Source organism: Rattus norvegicus, chromosome X, assembly GCF_021556685.1.
Source record: "Rattus norvegicus strain SHRSP/BbbUtx chromosome X, alternate assembly SHRSP_T2T, whole genome shotgun sequence".
Lineage (NCBI taxonomy): Eukaryota > Metazoa > Chordata > Mammalia > Rodentia > Muridae > Rattus > Rattus norvegicus.
Genome location: NC_141554.1, coordinates 63109321 through 63125474, shown reverse-complemented (window position 1 = coordinate 63125474; position 16154 = coordinate 63109321). Strand labels below are relative to the sequence as shown.

The following is a 16154-nucleotide window of genomic DNA, read 5'->3' as shown; positions in this document are numbered from 1 at the left end:
CAGCTGCATATGTAGCAGAGGATGGCTTTGTTGGGTATGAATGGGAGGAAAAGTCCTTGGTCCTGCCAAGGATCAATGTGAAGTGTGGGTGAATGTCAGGCTGGGGACATGGAAGGGGTGAATAGGTGGGTAGGTGGGGCAACACCCTCATAGAAGCAAGGGCAGGGCATATGGGTTTGGGAGTTTGTGAACTGGAAACCTGGAAAGAGAATAACATTTGAAATGTAAATAAAAATATCCAATAAAATATTGTATCAGAAAAAAAGATTACTAGGTCTGTTTTGATTTGGCAGTGCATATACAAAAACTGAAATGATACAGAGATTATAAGAATGGCCTCTGCTCAAGGATGATACACAAATTCATGAAGCATGAGACAGTCTGTGAAATATGAGACTGCTTTGAAATCACATATCTTCTAAAAGGTTAAGATCTAAAATTTATATGCACATCACATACCTCACAAGTAAGAAAGCATCACAGATTTAAAAATGGGCAAAATATCTATAGTGGATTGAAGGAGAAATGACCCCCACTGAAATTGTGTTTAGAGATGTTATGGGAAGGTAAAACCTTGCTGTATGAAGTATTTCACTGAGGGCAGACTTTGAGAGATTGAAACTTGATGCCACTTCCATTTCATTTTCTGTTTTGTGTTTTGTATAAAGATGTGATTTCTCAGCTTCGTATTCTTTCTACAATGCCTGTCACTTTTGCCATGGGTTTGCCCTACTATGATGGACTTATCTTTCTGGAACAGTAGATCAAAATGAAGGTTCTCTTCTTTTTTTTTTTTTTTCTTATTTTTTTTTTATTAACTTGAGTATTTCTTATATACATTTCAAGTGTTATTCCCTTTCCCGGTTTCCGGGCAAACATCCCCCTCCCCCCTCCCCTTCCTTATGGGTGTTCCCCTCCCAACCCTCCCCCCATTGCCGCCCTCCCCCCATAGACTAGTTCACTGGGGGTTCAGTCTTACCAGGACCCAGGGCTTCCCCTTCCACTGGTGCTCTTACTAGGATATTCATTGCTACCTATGGGGTCAGAGTCCAGGGTCAGTCCATGCATAGTATTTAGGTAGTGGCTTAGTCCCTGGAAGCTCTGGTTGCTTGGCATTGTTGTACTTTTGGGGTCTCGAGCCCTTTCAAGCTCTTCCAGTTCTTTCTCTGATTCCTTCAATGGGGGACCTATTCTCAGTTCAGTGGTTTGCTGCTGGCATTCGCCTCTGTATTTGATGTATTCTGGCTGTGTCTCTCAGGAGCGATCTACATCCGGCTCCTGTCGGTCTGCACTTCTTTGCTTCATCCATCTTGTCTAATTGGGTGGCTGTATATGTATGGGCCACATGTGGGGCAGGCTCTGAATGGGTGTTCCTTAAGTCTCTGTTTTAATCTTTGCCTCTCCCTTCCCTGCCAAGGGTATTCTTTTTCCTCATTTAAAGAAGGAGTGAAGCATTCACATTTTGATCATCCGTCTTGAGTTTCGTTTGTTCTAGGGATCTAGGGTAATTCAAGCATTTGGGCTAATAGCCACTTATCAATGAGTGCATACCATGTATGTCTTTCTGTGATTGGGTTAGCTCACTCAGGATTATATTTTCCAGTTCCAACCATTTGCCTACGAATTTCATAAACTCGTTGTTTTTGATAGCTGAGTAATATTCCATTGTGTAGATGTACCACATTTTCTGTATCCATTCCTCTGTTGAAGGGCATCTGGGTTCTTTCCATTTTCTGGCTATTATAAATAAGGCTGCGATGAACATAGTGGAGCACGTGTCTCTTTTATATGTTGAGGCATCTTATGGGTATATGCCCAAGAGAGGTATAGCTGGATCCTCAGGCAGTTCAATGTCCAATTTTCTGAGGAACCTCCAGACTGATTTCCAGAATGGTTTTACCAGTCTGCAATCCCACCAACAATGGAGGAGTGTGACTCTTTCTCCACATCCTTGCCAGCATCTGCTGTCACCTGAGTTTTTGATTTTAGCCATTCTCACTGGTGTGAGGTGAAATCTCAGGGTTGTTTTGATTTGCATTTCCCTTATGACTAAAGATGTTGAACATTTCTTTAGGTGTTTCTCAGCCATTCGGCATTCCTCAGCTGTGAATTCTTTGTTTAGCTCTGAACCCCATTTTATTTTATGTGTGAGCTATTTAATTTTTTTTCATTTTTTTTATTAACTTGAGTATTTCTTATATACATTTCGAGTGTTATTCCCTTTCCCGGTTTCCGGGCAAACATCCCCCTCCCCCCTCCCCTTCCTTATGGGTGTTCCCCTCCCAACCCTCCCCCCATTGCCGCCCTCCCCCCATAGACTAGTTCACTGGGGGTTCAGTCTTAGCAGGACCCAGGGCTTCCCCTTCCACTGGTGCTCTTACTAGGATAGTCATTGCTACCTATGGGGTCAGAGTCCAGGGTCAGTCCATGTATAGTCTTTAGGTAGTGGCTTAGTCCATGGAAGCTCTGGTTGCTTGGCATTGTTGTACTTTTGGGGTCTCGAGCCCCTTCAAGCTCTTCCAGTTCTTTCTCTGATTCCTTCAATAGAGGACCTATTCTCAGTTCAGTGGTTTGCTGCTGGCATTCGCCTCTGTATTTGCTGTATTCTGGCTGTGTCTCTCAGGAGCGATCTACATCCGGCTCCTGTCGGTCTGCACTTCTTTGCTTCATCCATCTTGTCTAATTGGGTGGCTGTATATGTATGGGCCACATGTGGGGCAGGCTCTGAATGGGTGTTCCTTCAGTCTCTGTTTTAACCTTTGCCTCTCCATTCCCTGCCAAGGGTATTCTTTTTCCTCATTTAAAGAAGGAGTGAAGCATTCACATTTTGATCATCTGTCTTGAGTTTCGTTTGTTCTAGGGATCTAGGGTAATTCAAGCATTTGGGCTAATAGCCACTTATCAATGAGTGCATACCATGTATGTCTTTCTGTGATTGGGTTAGCTCACTCAGGATGATATTTTCCAGTTCCAACCATTTGCCTACGAATTTCATAAACTCGTTGTTTTTGATAGCTGAGTAATATTCCATTGTGTAGATGTACCACATTTTCTGTATCCATTCCTCTGTTGAAGGGCATCTGGGTTCTTTCCATTTTCTGGCTATTATAAATAAGGCTGCGATGAACATAGTGGAGCACGTGTCTCTTTTATATGTTGAGGCATATTTTGGGTATATGCCCAAGAGAGGTATAGCTGGATCCTCAGGCAGTCCAATATCAAATTTTCGGAGGAACCTCCAGACTGATTTCCAGAATGGTTTTACCAGTCTGCAATCCCACCAACAATGGAGGAGTGTTCCTCTTTCTCCACATCCTCGCCAGCATCTGCTGTCACCTGAGTTTTTGATCTTAGCCAATCGCACTGGTGTGAGGTGAAATCTCAGGGTTGTTTTGATTTGCATTTCCCTTATGACTAAAGATGTTGAACATTTCTTTAGGTGTTTCTCAGCCATTCGGCATTCCTCAGCTGTGAATTCTTTGTTTAGCTCTGAACCCCATTTTTTAATAGGGTTATTTGTTTCCCTGCGGTCTAACTTCTTGAGTTCTTTGTATATTTTGGATATAAGGCCTCTATCTGTTGTAGGATTGGTAAAGATCTTTTCCCAATCTGTTGGTTGCCGTTTTGTCCTAACCACAGTGTCCTTTGCCTTACAGAAGCTTTGCAGTTTTATGAGATCCCATTTGTCAATTCTTGATCTTAGAGCATAAGCCATTGGTGTTTTGTTCAGGAAATTTTTTCCAGTGCCCATGTGTTCCAGATGCTTCCCTAGTTTTTCTTCTATTAGTTTGAGTGTGTCTGGTGTGATGTGGAGGTCCTTGATCCACTTGGACTTAAGCTTTGTACAGGGTGAAAAGGATGGATCGATCTGCATTCTTCTATATGTTGCCCTCCAGTTGAACCAGCACCATTTGCTGAAAATGCTATCTTGTTTCCATTGGATGGTTTTGGCTCCTTTGTCAAAAATCAAGTGACCATAGGTGTGTGGGTTCATTTCTGGGTCTTCCATTCTATTCCATTGGTCTATCTGTCTGTCTCTGTACCAATACCGTGCAGTTTTTATCACTATTGCTCTGTAATACTGCTTGAGTTCAGGGATAGTGATTCCCCCTGAAGTCCTTTAATTGTTGAGGATAGCTTTAGCTATCCTGGGTTTTTTGTTATTCCAGATGAATTTGCAAATTGTTTTGTCTAACTCTTTGAAGAATCGGATTGGTATTTTGATGGGGATTGCATTGAATCTGTAGATTGCTTTTGGTAAAATGGCCATTTTTACTATATTAATCCTGCCAATCCATGAGCATGGGAGATCTTTCCATCTTCTGAGGTCTTTTTCAATTTCTTTCCTCAGTGTCTTGAGGTTCTTATTGTACAGATCTTTTACTTGCTTGGTTAAAGTCACACCGAGGTACTTTATATTATTTGGGTCTATTATGAAGGGTGTCGTTTCCCTAATTTCTTTCTCGGCTTGTTTGCTTTTGTTAGAGGAAGGCAAATGATTTATTTGAGTTAATTTTATACCCAGCCACTTTGCTGAAGTTGTTTATCAGCTTTAGTAGTTCTCTGGTGGAATCTTGGGATCACTTATATATACTATCATGTCATCTGCAAATAGTGATATTTTAACCTCTTCTTTTCCGATCTGTATCCCCTTGATCTCCTTTTGTTGTCTGATTGCTCTGGCTAGAACTTCAAGAACTATATTGAATAAGTAAGGAGAGAGTGGGCAGCCTTGTCTAGTCCCTGATTGTAGTGGGATTGGTTCAAGTTTCTCTCCATTTAGTTTAATGTTAGCAACTGGTTTGCTGTATATGGCTTTTACTATGTTTAGGTATGGGCCTTGAATTCCTATTCTTTCCAGGACTTTTATCATGAAGGGGTGTTGAATTTTGTCAAATGCTTTCTCTGCATCTAATGAAATGATCATGTGCTTCTGTTCTTTCAGTTTGTTTATATAATGGATAACGTTGATGGTTTTCCATATATTAAACCATCCCTGCATGCCTGGAATGAAGCCTACTTGATCATGGTGGATGATTGTTTTGATGTGCTCTTGAATTCGGTTTGCCAGAATTTTATTGAGTATTTTTGCGTCGATATTCATAAGGGAAATTGGTCTGAAGTTCTCTTTCTTTGTTGTGTCTTTGTGTGGTTTAGGTATAAGAGTAATTGTGGCTTCGTAGAAGGAATTCGGTAGTGCTCCATCTGTTTCAATTTTGTGAAATAGTTTGGATAATATTGGTATGAGGTCTTCTATGAAGGTTTGATAGAATTCTGTACTAAAGCCGTCTGGACCTGGGCTCTTTTTGGTTGGGAGACCTTTAATGACTGCTTCTATTTCCTTAGGAGTTATGGGGTTGTTTAACTGGTTTATCTGTTCCTTATTTAACTTCGATACCTGGTATCTGTCTAGGAAATTGTCCATTTCCTGAAGATTTACAAGTTTTGTTGAATATTGGTTTTTATAGTAAGATCTGATGATTTTTTGAATTTCCTCTGAATCTGTAGTTATGTCTCCCTTTTTTTTTTTTTTGAATTTTTTAATTTGGACGCACTCTCTGTGTCCTCTCGTTAGTCTGGCTAAGGGTTTATCTATCTTGTTGATTTTCTCAAAGAACCAACTTTTGGTTCTGTTGATTCTTTCTATGGTCCTTTTTGTTTCTACTTGGTTGGTTTCAGCTCTGAGTTTGATTATTTCCTGCCTTCTACTCCTCCTGGGTGTATTTGCTTCTTTTTGTTCTAGAGCTTTTAGGTGTGCTGTCAAGCTGCTGACATGTTTCATGCTGCTCCTGTTTCTTTCTGCAGGCACTCAGCGCTATGAGTTTTCCTCTTAGCACAGCTTTCATTGTGTCCCATAAGTTTGGGTATGTTGTATCTTCATTTTCATTAAATTCTAAAAAGTTTTTAATTTCTTTCTTTATTTCTTCCTTGACCAGGTTATCATTGAGTAGAGCATTGTTCAATTTCCACGTATATGTGGGCATTCTTCCCTTATTGTTATTGAAGACCAGTTTTAGGCCGTGGTGGTCCGATAGCACGCATGGGATTATCTCTATCTTTCTGTACCTGATGAGGCCCGTTTTTTGACCAATTATATGGTCAATTTTGGAGAAAGTACCATGAGGAGCTGAGAAGAAGGTATATCCTTTTGCTTTAGGATAGAATGTTCTATAAATATCCGTTAAGTCCATTTGGCTCATGACTTCTCTTAGTCTGTCGACATCACTGTTTAATTTCTGTTTCCATGATCTGTCCATTGATGAGAGTGGGGTGTTGAAATCTCCCACTATTATTGTGTGAGGTGCAATGTGTGTTTTGAGCTTTAGTAAGTTTTCTTTTGCGTATGTAGGTGCCCTTGTATTTGGGGCATAGATATTTAGGATTGAGAGTTCATCTTGGTGGATTTTTCCTTTGATGAATATGAAGTGTCCTTCCTTATCTTTTTTGATGACTTTTAGTTGGAAATTGATTTTATTTGATATTAGAATGGCTACTCCAGCTTGCTTCTTCTGACCATTTGCTTGGAAAGTTGTTTTCCAGCCTTTCACTCTGAGGTAGTGTCTGTCTTTGTCTCTGAGGTGTGTTTCCTGTAGGCAGCAGAATGCAGGGTCTTCGTTGCGTATCCAGTTTGTTAATCTATGTCTTTTTATTGGGGAGTTGAGGCCATTGATATTGAGAGATATTAAGGAATAGTGATTATTGCTTCCCGTTATATTCATATTTGGATGTGAGGTTATGTTTGTGTGCTTTCATTCTCTTTGTTTTGTTGCCAAGACTATTAGTTTCTTGCTTCTTCTAGGGTATAGCTTGCCTCCTTATGTTGGGCTTTACCATTTATTATCCTTTGTAGTGCTGGATTTGTAGAAAGATATTGTGTAAATTTGGTTTTGTCATGGAATATCTTGGTTTCTCCATCAATGTTAATTGAGAGTTTTGCTGGATACAGTAACCTGGGCTGGCAGTTGTGTTCTCTTAGGGTCTGTATGACATCAGTCCAGGATCTTCTGGCCTTCATAGTTTCTGGCGAGAAGTCTGGTGTGATTCTGGTAGGTCTCCCTTTATATGTTACTTGACCTTTTTCCCTTATGCTTTTAATATTCTTTCTTTATTTTGTGCGTTTGGTGTTTTAACTATTATGTGACGGGAGGTGTTTCTTTTCTGGTCCAATCTATTTGGAGTTCTGTAGGCTTCTTGTATGTCTATGGGTATCTCTTTTTTTAGGTTAGGGAATTTTTCTTCTATGATTTTGTTGAAGATATTTACTGGTCCTTTGAGCTGGGAGTCTTCACTCTCTTCTATACCTATTATCCTTAGGTTTGATCTTGTCATTGAGTCCTGGATTTCCTGTATGTTTTGGACCAGTAGCTTTTTCCGCTTTACATTATCTTTGACAGTTGAGTCAATGATATCTATGGAATCTTCTGCTCCTGAGATTCTCTCTTCCATCTCTTGTATTCTGTTGGTGAAGCTTGTATCTACAGCTCCTTGTCTCTTCTTTTGGTTTTCTATATCCAGGGTTGTTTCCATGTGTTCTTTCTTGATTGCTTCTATTTCCATTTTTAATTCCTTCAACTGTTTGATTGTGTTTTCCTGGAATTCTTTCAGGGATTTTTGTGTCTCCTCTCTATGGGCTTCTACTTGTTTATTTATGTTTTCCTGGAATTCTTTCAGGGATTTTTGTGTCTCCTCTCTATGGGCTTCTACTTGTTTATTTATGTTTTCCTGGAATTCTTTCAGGGATTTTTGCGATTCTTTCAGGCTTTTTTGCGATTCCTCTCTATAGGCTTCTACTTGTTCTCTAAGGGAGTTCTTCACGTCTTTCTTGAAGTCCTCCAGCATCATGATCAAAAATGATTTTGAGACTAGATCTTGCTTTTCTGGTGTGTTTGGATATTCCATGTTTGTTTTGATGGGAGAATTGGGCTCCGATGGTGCCATGTAGTCTTGGTTTCTGTTGCTTGGGTTCCTGCGCTTGCCTCTCGCCATCAGATTATCTCTAGTGTTACTTTGTTCTGCTATTTCTGACAGTGGCTAGACTGTCCTATAAGCCTGTGTGTCAGGAGTGCTGTAGACCTGTTTTCCTCTCTTTCAGTCAGTTATGGGGACAGAGTGTTCTGCTTTCCGGTGTGTAGTTTTTCCTCTCTACAGGTCTTCAGCTGTTCCTGTGGGCCTGTGTCTTGAGTTCACCAGGCAGCTTTCTTGCAGCAGAAAAGTTGATCTTACCTGTGGTCCCGAGGCTCAAGTTCGCTCGTAGGTGCTGCCCACGGGCTCTCTGCAGCGGCATCATCCAGGAAGACTTGTGCTGCTGTTTCCGGGAGCTTCAGTGCACCAGAGTTCCAGATGGTCTTTGGCTTTTTCCTCTGGCATCTGAGATGTGTGTGCAGAGAGCAGTCTCTTCTGGTTTCCCAGGCTTGTCTGCCTCTCTGAAGGTTCAGCTCTCCCTCCCACGGGATTTGGGTGCAGAGAACTGTTTATCCGGTCTGTTTCCTTCAGGTTCTGGTGGTGTCTCCGGCACAGGGGTCCTGCCGCTCCTGGGCCCTCCCCCACGGGAGCCCAGAGGCCTTATACAGTTTCCTCTTGGGCCAGGGATGTGGGCAGGTGTGAGCAGTGTTGGTGGTCTCTTCCGCTCTGCAGCCTCAGGAGTGCCCACCTGACCAGGAGGTTGGGTCTCTCTCTCACAGGGTCTGGGGGCAGAGCAGGTTCTCTTCTTTAAATTGTCTTTGGTCATGGTGTTTTATCACAGGAACACAAAAATAACTAATATGTGTTTGAGTGGACATTTATGAAAAAGATAGATACAAATGGCCAAAAAGTGTCAGTAAACACTTTTGAAATTCCTAGCCACTAGAGAAACCCAAATTAAAAAAAACAATAAGGTACCACCTTACTATTGATAGAATTGCTATTATAAAAAAAGAAAAGATGAAATGAAGGAAGTATTGGCAAGAATAAGAAGTGAAGGAAACCTTTAGATGCTGTTGTCACAAATGTGAAACAATGCCCATGGCAAACAGAATGGCAAATAGAATTGCTTCTTTTTTATTAAAAAAAGCAAAATGCTGTACAAGCAATTCTTTTACTATGTATAAAAACAACCAAAATTATTTATTACTCAAATAAAAATGTATAAACTGTTCTGGTGTATTAAGACTATGCAAAATGATTCAGACTTTTAAAATAAGGAGAAATTTTAACTTTAGCCTAGAAAAATATACCAGTTTTATTTATGTCATTGCATACAAATCAAGCAGAATAACACAGATATCATGATTTCACTTACATGTGGAATCTAAAACTTTTAATGTCATATAAACAGATGTTCTAATGTTAGGTATCAAACAATGGAGGAGAAATATTGGTAAATGCCAGTTATATGAGAGTAACAAGTTAAAGAAGTAAAATCTCTAATATGGTTAATATATAAAAATACATCATAGTTTTTCAAATTAATGTATATTTACCACAAACAGCATGTGAGATAACCATGTTATTTACCCTGACTTAACCCTTCTATCATGCATATATTTGAAAGTAACATATTATAAAGGAAAAGTACATATGATAAGATATTTATTAATTAAAAATAAGTAAGCCAGGCATGGTGGTGCACATTTGTAATCACAATATTCAGGAAGAAGAAGGAATTCTAAAAGAGAAGTTTTAAACCAGTGTAATGTATAAAGTGACTCACTGGATAACTAAATCTGCATAATGGGGTCCTGTATTAAAATAACAATACCCCCACCCCCCAAAAAAACTTAAAGCAAATAATAAATTACTTGTCTACATATTAGCCAATATGCATGACAATTGTAATTAAAATATTACCCTCTAGAATAGTATCAGTAAACGTGAATAACATGAGAAGAAAACAGAGAAATATAGTTAAGGCATATTAGTGAAAATTCAAATAATTTTGATAATAAAGTTAAAAAATAAAAATTGAGTTATATGTTTATTCTTTTTGTACTGGACACATGTTTTCATGCAAAGATAATCCTTTTCTAAGTTATTCATACACTAAACCCCAAACAAAAGTGTTATCAATCATTTTCTATTAAACATTTAAAATGATTTGAAACTTAATAAAGACATGCAAAAGACCAAACAAAAAAAATAATCATTTGAAAGATCTTTACTACATGAGTTCAGGAGTTTCTACATATTCATTATTCAAGACTATACTTTTGACATAAAAAAAATAAATAGAGTAGAAAATCTGGAAATGTGGTTAATAAATTTTGACAAGCATAAGGAAATAATCCAATGAAAAATAGACAAGTACTCCAACAGCTAAACGGAAAAATCCGACAAACAAGTCCAGGTGAACAAGTTGTCTTTATCCCATAAGATTATTTCAGAATGTTTGGAAAATTTATTGACAAACTACTTTAGACCCCAATTTACTAGAACTAGATCTTTTACAGCAATATAAACATAAAGAATAGGCTTGCTTGGTATGTAGCTCTGTAGTAAAGTGCTTTCTTCGTACTTGCAAATCTTTATTCCCAAACAGTAGAAAAAGAAAAATATAAAACACAAATATTTATTCCAGAAGTAAAACATGGTAAATAATATTGTATCAAGTATAAAAACTTCCCTTCATCCTCAAAGATAAGTAATAAAAAATAAGGCATAGTAGAAGAAAACACTCATGTACCTATATATCAGGAAGGAATATGTAAGTATAAATTATTAGTTGAGAAATAAACATATCTATGGCATATAGAAGCCTATTCTAAATAACACTAAAATTAAAACTTAGACAACTGTCTTTAGAAAATACATCATCAAAATATTCATAAATTCATATATCCAATTCATATTTATTAGGAAATAAAGTAATCTACAGTCACATTCTAATTTTTACTTACATGAAAGTAGACTATAAAAGCTGTATCATTAAGAATAAGAATGAATATTTAATTTTTCTATATATAGATAATTATATACATATATACACACATACACATATAAAGATAATTATATATGTATATAATTGTAAATTTTTCATTTAGTCATTTTCACACTTATTGAAACTCAACTGCTTTCTCCCTCCCCTGTTTCTGTCCTTTACTACTCTTATTCCCCCTCGTAATTTCCATTATCCGCTCTTGCTTCCTTTTCTCCATTTGAACCTCTTATTTTTTATTAAATTATTTTATTTATTTGCATTTAAAAAGTTGCCCCCCTTTCTGGTCTCCTATCCCAGAGTTCTTCAACCCATCTCCCACCCCCAGCCTTAGAGAGGGTGCTCCTCCACTCCTACTCTACCCCCTTCCCCTCACCTTACCATCACCTGTATCCTCTTTCCTGGGGCACCAAATTCCCATAGAATTAAGCACATCCTCTCCCACTGGAGCCAGATAAGACAGTCCTCTGCTATACATGTGCCTGGGGCCACAGACCAACCCATGTATCCTCCTTGTTTGGTGACCTAGTGTCTAGTAGCTCTGCGGGGGTTCCAGAGAGCTGACAAGATTGTTCTTCCTATATGGTTGCAATCCTCAGCTATTTCAGTCCTTTCTTCAATTCCTCCATATTGGTCCCCAAACTCACTTCAATGGTTGGCTGCAAGAACCTGCATTTGTCTCAGTCAGTTGCTGGTTGAGCCTCTAAGAGGGCAGTCATGTTAGACTCCTATCTGCAAGTATAATATGAGATCAGTAGTAGTTTCAGGGTTTGGTGAGCACTCATGGGATGGACCACAGACAGGTTGGGCTGATCACTGGATGACCTTTCTTTCAGTCTCTGCTTCATTTGTGTCCCTACATTTCTTTTAGAGAGGAGCAGTTCTAGATCAAAAGATTTGAAGATGGTTGGGTGGCCCCCTGCCTCAACTGCGGGCCATGGCTAACTAGTGGATGTGATCAGCACAGGTTTTATTTTTCCAGTGTTGCATATTTCAGCTACTGTCATCTCCATGGAGTCTTGGGAGTCTATTACATCCCAGGTCTCTGGGACTTTCTAGAGGTTCTCCTCACGCCCACCGTACATTATTGCAAATTTTCATTTCTTCTCCTGGCCCTCTGGGCTTCTCTTCTGTTTCCCCAAATATCTGATCCTGCCCCACCATTTTCCTCCCCCTGTCCTTTCCCAGTCAGGTCCCTCCCTCTCTCTGCCTCTCATGATTATATTCTTTCCTCTACTAAGTGGGTTTGAATTAGCCTCACTATTATAAAATATCTTGGTGTAATTAAATCCAAGCAAGTGAGAAATTTGTGTGACAAGAACTTCAAGCCTCTGAAGAAAGAAATTGAAGAAGACCTCAGAAGTTGGAAAGATCTCCCATGCTCATGGATTGGTAGGATTAACAGAGTACAAATGGCCATCTTACCAAAAGCAATCTAACGATTCAATGTAATCACCATCAAAATTCCAACACAATTCTTCATAGACATGGAAAGAATAGTTCACAGCTTAATATAAAAAACAGACAAAAAACCCAGAAAAGTAAAACAATTAACAATAATAAACAAATTCTAAGGGAATCATCATCTCTGACCTCAAGCGGTATAACATAGCAACAGAGATAAAAACCACACAGTATTGGTACAGAGACAGACAGGTTGACCACTAAAGGAAAATTAAAGACTCAGAAATAAATGGACATACCTAAAGTCTGCATGTAGAAAAATTCAAATTGATCCATATTTATCACAGTGTACAAAGCTAAAGCCTAGGTGTACCAAGTACATCCTCATAAAACCAGATACACTAAATCTAGTAGAAGAAAAAGTGGGAAAAAGCCTTGAATGCATTGGCACATGGGAAAGGTTCCTGAACAGAATACCAATGGCATATGTTCAAAGATCAAAAATTAACAAATGGGACCTCATGAAACTGTAAATCTTCTGGAAGGCAAAGGACACCATCAATAGGACAACAGAGCAACCTACAGCTTGGGAAAAGATTTTTACTGACCCCATATTTAATAGATAGCTAATATCAAAAATATATAAAGAACTCAAGAGGGTAAATTCAAAAAAAAAAAAAAGAAAAAATATCAAATCACCCAAACTAAAAGGCTATAGAAGTAAACAGAATTCTCAACAGAGAAATCTAGAATGACTTAAAAGTACTTAAATGATCAACATCCTTAGTCATCAGGGAAATATAAATCAAACCATCCTTGATATTCCACCTTACACCAGTCAGAATGGCTAAGACCAAAACCTCAGGTGATTGCAGGTGATGTTGGCAAGGATGAGAGAGAGCAGAACACCCAGAAGGGCAGGCAATCCTGAGACAGCAGGGCAGGACAGACTGTCACTTTTTACACCATTTGCCCATATTCCTGGCCCAAGAGGAAACTGCATAGAGCATCTGGACACAGGAATATAGGAGCAGTTAGCTGTAGGAGCCCCAAGGTCCAAATCTGTGCCCAAATCTGAACTGAACTGGTCAAACAGCTCCCTGCACCCAAATCCCATGGGGAGGAAGAGCTAGACCATCAGAGGGGCAGACACTCCTGAGAACTCTGCTCACATTCCCTTCTCAAGAGGAAAATGCCTAGTGCCATCTGGGCCCCCTGCACAAAGGGACCTAGGAGCAGTAGGGGTAGGACCCTTCTGGTTGCTGCCCTCATGGAGAACTGAAAGCCAGCCGCAAGGAGCGACTACACACCTGAGAACAGAAGAAAGACAACATTTCTTCTCTAAGAGACCTGCCTGTTAGACACAGGACCTGCAAAGGCAGAAGTCCTCTGGGACGGGGCACTTCCGGTTTCTGGCTGTGGCCTGAACATCTCTCATTCAGGCACAGAGCTCCCTGCTCCTAAATCACAGGGGAAAGAGAGATGAACATCCAGAAGTGCAGGCAATCCTGAGACCGCAGGTCAGGACAGAGTGTTACTTCTGCCCAACTTTGCCCACATCCCTGGCCCAAGAAGAAACTGCATAGTTACTCTGGATACAGGAATATAGGAACAGTCAGTTGCAGGAGCCCCAAGGCTGAGATCTGTGCCTGGATCTGAACTGAACTGATCTAACAGCTCCCTGCACCCAAATCCTTTGGAGGTTTGGTGGGTTAGAGCTAGACCATCAGAGGTGCAGACACTCCTGTGAAACCGGAGGAGACTACTCTCTGCCCACATTCCCGACTCAAGAGGAAAACACCTTGTACCATCTGTGCCCCTTGTACACAAGGATCTAGGCAAAGTAGTGGCAGGAACCTTCTGGTTCCTGACCTCACAGAGAACTGAAAGCCAGCCACCAGGAGTGAATACATGCCTGAGAGGAGAACACTCTGTTCCCATAACTGGCCAAAAGAAAAAAGGAAAATAGGTCTCCAGGAGTGCTGACACACAGGCCCACAGGGAAAGTCAAGCCACAATTAGAAACAACAAGACAAGCTAACAACAGAGACAACCTGATGGCAAGAGGCAACTACAGGAAACCAAGCAACAGAAACCAAGACTACTTGGCATCATCAGAGCCCAGTTCTCCCACCAAAGCAAACACTGGATATCCAAACACACCAGAAAAGCAAGATGTAGATTTAAAATCACATTTTATCATGAGGATGGAGAACTTTAAGAGGGTCATAAAATCGCTCCCTTAAGGAAATACAAGACAACAAAAGTAAACAACTAGAAGCCCTTAAAGAGGAAACACAAAAATCCTTTAAAGAACTACTGGGAAAAAAAACGACCAAACAGGAGAAAGAAATGAACAAAATGATACAGGAGTTAAAATTGGAAATGGAAACAATAAAGCAAGCGCAAAGGAGACAAGCCTGGAGACAGAAAACCTAGGGAAAAGTTCAGGAGCCATAGATGCAAGCATCACCATCAGACTACAAGAGATAGAAGGGAGAATTTAAGGAGCAGAAGATACCATAGAAAACATCAACACAACTGTCAAAGATAATGTAAAACGGAAAAAGTTCCTAGACCAAAATATACAGGAAATCCAGGACACAATGAGAAGATCAAACTTAAGGATAGTAGATATAGAAGAAAGTGAAGACTTTCAAATTAAAGAACCAGTAAATATGTTTAACAAAATTATAGAAGAAAACTTCCCTAACCTAAAGAAAGAGATGCCCATAATCATACAAGAAGCCTATAGAAGTACAAATAGATTGGACCAGAAGATAAATTCCTCTTATTACATAATAGTCAAAACACCAAATGCACAAAACAAAGAAAGAATATTAAAAGCACTAAGGAAAAATGTCAAGTAACATAAAAAGGCAGACCTATCAGAGCTATAACAGACTTCTCACCAGAGACTATGAAAGCCAGAAGATCCTGGACAGATGTGATACAGACCCTAAGAGAATACAAATGCGAGCTCAGGCTACTGTATCCAGCAAAACTATCAATTAACATTGAGGGATAAACCAAGATATTCCATGAGAAAACCACATTTACACAAGATCTTTCTATAAATCCAGTCCTACTAAGGATAATAAATGGCAAAGCCCAACACAAGGAGGCAAGCTACACCCTAGAAAATGCAAGAAAGTAATCTTGTTGCAACACAACCAAAAGAAGAGAAGCACAAAAACATAATCCCACCTCCAAGTACAAAAATAACAAGAAGCAACAATCACTATTCCTTAATATCTCTCAACATCAATGAACTCAATTTCCCAATAAAAAGACACAGATTAATAGACTGGATATGTAAAGAAGACCCAGCATTTTGTTGCCTATGGGAAGCACACCTCAGAGAAAAAGACATACACTTCCTCAGAGGAAAAGACTAGAAAACCACTTTCCAAGCAAATGGTCTGTAGAAGCAAGCTGGAGTAGCCATTTTAATATCAAATAAAATCGACTTTCAACCATAAGTCATAAAAAAGATAAGGAAGGACCCTTCATATATATCAAAGGAAAAATCCACCAAGATGAACTCTCAATCCGAAATATCTGTGCTTCAAATACAAGGGCACCAACAAACATAAAAGAAACCTTACTAAGGCTCAAAGAACACATTGCACCACACAGAATAATAGCAGGAGACTTCAACACCCCATTCACATCAATGGACAGATCATTGAAACAGAAATTAAATAAAGATATAGAGAGACTAACAGAGGTTATGAACCAAATGGACTTAAGAGGTATTTATAGAACATTCCATTCTTAAAAACAAAAAACAAAAAACAAAAAACAAAAAACAAACATATAACTTCTTCTCACAACT

General features: G+C 39.3%; 1 non-coding gene across 1 annotated transcript; it reads left to right on the top strand.

Annotated features, from left to right (window-relative positions):
- The first annotated feature begins 278 nt into the window (after window positions 1-278).
- Window positions 279-384, top strand: LOC134484228 (U6 spliceosomal RNA). The gene has a single exon (XR_015647268.1). It is a non-coding gene; the product is annotated as a U6 spliceosomal RNA (small nuclear RNA).
- Window positions 385-16154: the final 15770 nt, after the last annotated feature.